General features: G+C 39.5%; 1 pseudogene across 1 annotated transcript; it reads right to left on the bottom strand.

The window, feature by feature from the left end:
* Window positions 1-1,615: 1,615 nt before the first annotated feature.
* On the bottom strand, window positions 1,616-1,959 carry LOC105989560 (annotated as a pseudogene). The gene has a single exon (XR_001175251.1). The product of XR_001175251.1 is annotated as a 10 kDa heat shock protein, mitochondrial pseudogene (transcript).
* Between the last annotated feature and the right edge of the window lie 2,573 nt (window positions 1,960-4,532).

Here is a 4,532-nt window from a genome sequence, read left to right as displayed (position 1 = left end):
GAGACATATAAGAAAAAGAGGTATCAAGCAGGAAGGCAAGGGCACAGATCAATAATTTAGTGTGGGGCATGCCAAGTTTGATTAGCTATCCAAGATACTGAGTAGTAAGAAGTTGCATTTATGAATATGGAGGAGCTTGGCACTGAGGCTCTGTGGCAGACTGTTAACCATATCCATTTCTCATATTTTCTTGATATTCAGCTAAGCAGAATTTCTCCTTTCAGATTGAGTTCAAGCATAAAAGAGCTATGTGTATCGGTTTGGGACCATTCAGATATCCTTTGTCCTGGAAGTGGCACTGTGCCTTGAGCTGAAGAGTTGAAGGGATAGCGCCCAAGCCCAGAGTTCAAGCCCCACTGACTGACCAAAAAAAAAAAAATGCTTTGTCCTATTTTTTTCTTCTGGCTTGCTGGAACTTGGTTAATTACAAGGGTACCTTAAAAGCATGTTATAAATGCTAGACTTTTCATCAGCCTGGGTTTCTGAACGAATTTAGGGATAAGGATCACCTTTCCAAATTGTTCAGCCACCTAGTAGTTAGATAATTAAAAAATAAACTTCATTGTATTTGAATTCTTAATTGCATTTGTGTATTACAGCAGTTTACCAACTCTCAATTACTTTTAGATGGTTATTTAAATCTGTGAGACTGAAGTTTGCTTATCAGAGGAATGACTGTAAAAGGAAAAAGGTTGGAGAAATGAAAGAATCTTAGAGGGAACATCCAGTGATATAAGAAATCAAATGAAGAAAGTTTTTAATGGAGTAGTTAATTACATAAAATGTTGCTGCTAGGGGCTGGGAAGGTGGCTCAGTGGTAGAGTGCTTGCCTTGCATGCATGAGGCCCTGGGTTCGATTCCTCAGCAAGTGCTATGGTTTGGATATGGTTTTCCTGTACTAGTTCATATTCATGTGCTTGTCCCCTAGAATGATCATGGGACCTTTAAGAGCTATGTAGGGCTAGGGCTTATAGCTTAGCGGTAGAGTGCTTGTCTAGCATATGTAAGTAAGGTCTTGGGTTCAGTCTCCAGCAGTGCTGGCAGTGTCCCTTCCACCCCCCCCTCAAAAAAAAAAAAGGTATTGCCAAGTGGAAGGTAGACCATAAAATTTCAACCTTAGGAATGGGTTCATGCTACCTCCCAAGTACAGGGGGTTATAAATAAGCAAAGCCACCCCATGCCTTAGCCCCTTTTCCATGCAATCTGTCTCTTTCTACTTCTGTCTCATGTTAGGATAAAGTCAGAGGGCCCTCACCCCGTATTGGTACCATGTTGTTTGAATCCTCTAGCCACCAGAATTGTAAATTAAATACTCTTCTGAGTTACCCAGCCTTAGGTATATTGTTATAGTTACACAAAATACACTGAGACAATGATGAATTATCCTATAAAGGGAAGTGGAAATGAAGCCATGGGCAAGGGAAAGAAGTAGGATCAAGATTTTTTTTTCTTTTTTTTTTTTTTTTGAGACAGGTCTGCCTTGCTATGTAACCTAGGCCAACTTTGAACTTATGATCCTTTTAGTAAATGTTGAGATTATAGACACATTCTTCTTCTTCTTCTTTTTTAGTTACCATCAGTTTATTATAAAAGGGAGATATGGAAATTATGGAATGGGCAGCTTCACATGATACCATTTTAGTGATGTATTCACTCTACATACTTTCCAAGAATGTCACCATCCCTAAATAAGAAATAATCCTTGTCATCTAGAACTACTTTGGTGCCTCCATATTCTGGGAGAAGAGCTTTATCACCCACTTTCACACTAACTGGCTGAATCTCTCCACCCTTTCCTTTAGAGCCCGATCCCACGGCCACTACTGTGACTTGCAATACTTTCCCTTGAGACTTTTCTGGAAGCATAATGCCTCCTTTGGTTACAGTTTCAGTTGTACTCCTTTTGACCAACACTTGGTCAAACAGAGGAAGGAACTTCCTAAATGCTTGTCTGGCCATGTCTCTTCATGGTCGCTGCTCGGACTCTCGAGACACATTCTTCTTGAGACCAGGTCTGCATTATATCCCAAGTTAGCCTGGAACTCACTGTGTAGCCCAGACTGGCCTTGGCGTCACAGTACTGTGACTTCCTTAGTTTCCTAAGTGCTGGTGTGAGAGGTGTGCAATACCATACCTGGCTTAAGAAATTTTTTTAAAATAATGAAAACATTAGGTCATATGATGCTGTAAGTAAACTGTTGATTATAAGAGAGAATTACTAAAGCAAGATGGAAATGTTTCATGTACAAGTAGTAAGGATTCCTTTCAGAAGGATATTTTATGGTAATGGAGGGAAGGAAGAGCATGTGATAACAAATGCTGATGAGTTAATGGGATGTTAGAATCTTTATACGGTCTCCTCCAGTTGACTCATGGTGTGTTGTTGTTTTTGTTTTTTCAGTAAAGCAAGAGGCTATCAGCTGAGATTGGGGATTGGGGAATATAGTGCTTCTAGGAGAGAAATAAATGTAGCAGCATGTGGGAATGCATGGTCTACAGAGAAATAGTAAAATTAATGGGTAAAATTAGCTTATGAGATGTCCTGACAGCATTGTGGATCTCTTTGCTTTTTGGTGTTAGGTCTTCCAGATCAGGGTAAATTGAGTCATTCTCATTTTGACTAAAAGACTCATTGGGAAATCGACATTGTTACTTAAAAAAAAATAATAGTACTGAGTTTTGAACTCTTTTTTTTTGGGGGGGGCTGGTTCTAGAGCTTAAACTCTGGGCCTGGGCACTGTCCCTGAGCTGCTTTTGCTCAAGGCTAGCATAGCACTCTACCACTTGATCTACAGTGCCACTTCCAGCTTTTTCTGTGATTAACTGGAGATGAGAGTCTTGTGGACTTCACTGCCCAGGGCTAGAACTGTGGTCCTCAGATCTCAGCTGCTCCTGAGTAACTTGGATTATAGGCGTGAGCCACCAGTGACTGCTAGACGCTCTATCATTGGAGTTGAGAGCCCTAGCCCTTTTGGCTTTAGTTGTTTTTCAGATATGGTCTAGTACTTTTTGCCTGGGCTGGCCCTGGACTGTGATCCTCCTACCTACACTCCCTGAATAAGTGGGATTATATGCCTGCACCATAGGCTTGTTTGTTGAGATAGGGTCTTGCTACCTTTTTGCCTGAGCTGGCCTTAAACTATGATCTTCCCAATCTTTGACTCCCAAGTAGCTAGGATTCAAGGCATGAGCAATTATTCCCTGCCCTGAATTATTCTTCATGAAGGTAAAATGAAAATATAGTTAAATAAGCTTCATCAGGCCCTTTTCAAGGAAATAGGAAGCATTTATGAAGTATGTATTGTAGTAGAAAGTCCAGATAAAAGGATGAGAGGTGCATGTAAAGTGAAGATCAAATCAAGTGGAAAATTCGAGAATGCATTGAAGTAAACATAAACTATAAAAGTAGTAAAATCTTAATTAAAATGCCAAGATTTTGTGTCATCTATAACAAATGATTAAGCACTCAATTCAATATACTTAATAGTAAGGTAATTCAAGCATCACACCCTACTTTCATTTTCTGGTCTGGAACATCACAGAACAATCTGTGTCTTCTCTTACATTAGCGGAATTTGTTCTTCTCAGTAGTCAGGTATCTTCTGAGCTGTAGGCTTAGTTCTGCATTTCTCTGTCTCAGATTTCTTACCTCAATATTTCACTGACACCACAAAGTCTGAAGTCCTAAACGGAATTAGTTATCATACCTTTAAATTACACCTGCCCCATGCTGATACTTTCCATGTTCTATAATTTAAGCTTGCATCACCAAAGACTCTGCTTCTTCTTTGTCTTTCCCATGTGGACATCCTTTTGGGGAGGACGCAGTGGGACTGGCTATGATGTACACTCAAGATCTTCATGCCTTAGCCTTCTATGTGCTAGGATTATAGATGTTTACACAACCCAGCCCAACTCTTCCTAGCTTTTTATTTTCCTTCTTATGTTTCTGTCCATTTATTCCTTCCCCATTCCTCTAATTTAGGCATCAGTTACTTTTCTCCAAGAACCTAATATTGGAAGGTCTTGTTATCTTAAGACAATGTTTGTCTTGTCTTTAGTATACTTCTGTTTTCAATGTAGTGTACCCACTCACCATTGGGTAAATGTTCTAATGGACTTAAAGCATAGTCATATCAGTAACATTTAATAACACTCCATTGCCTACAAATTTATTTATTTTAGCATTCAAAGCCCTGATTTAATAACCACAGCCCTATCTCCTTCTGTTCTTTTTCCTGTTTTATTGCTAGTACAAACCAATAATAGCTTTAGTGTTCTGAATATACTGAGCTCTCTAGTCTTAGCCATTTCCAATTTACCTGAAATGCTGAAATCTTTTTCTCTCCTATTTCTGAAGTCCATTCTTCTGCATTTCCCATGAAACCTTCCTAGTCCTTTTAGGTGTGATAGCAGAGTAGAAAGTAAGATGTGAATTTGGACATGTCATTTGAAGTCATTTGAGCCTGTTCTCATTGCTTGAAGAATGACAATAAGCCTGGCACCAGTGGCTCATGCCTGTAATCCTAGCT

Source organism: Dipodomys ordii, unplaced genomic scaffold (assembly GCF_000151885.1).
Source record: "Dipodomys ordii isolate 6190 unplaced genomic scaffold, Dord_2.0 Scaffold56, whole genome shotgun sequence".
In the NCBI taxonomy this organism is placed as follows: Eukaryota; Metazoa; Chordata; class Mammalia; order Rodentia; family Heteromyidae; genus Dipodomys; species Dipodomys ordii.
This window is presented reverse-complemented; position numbering and strand designations above follow the sequence as displayed.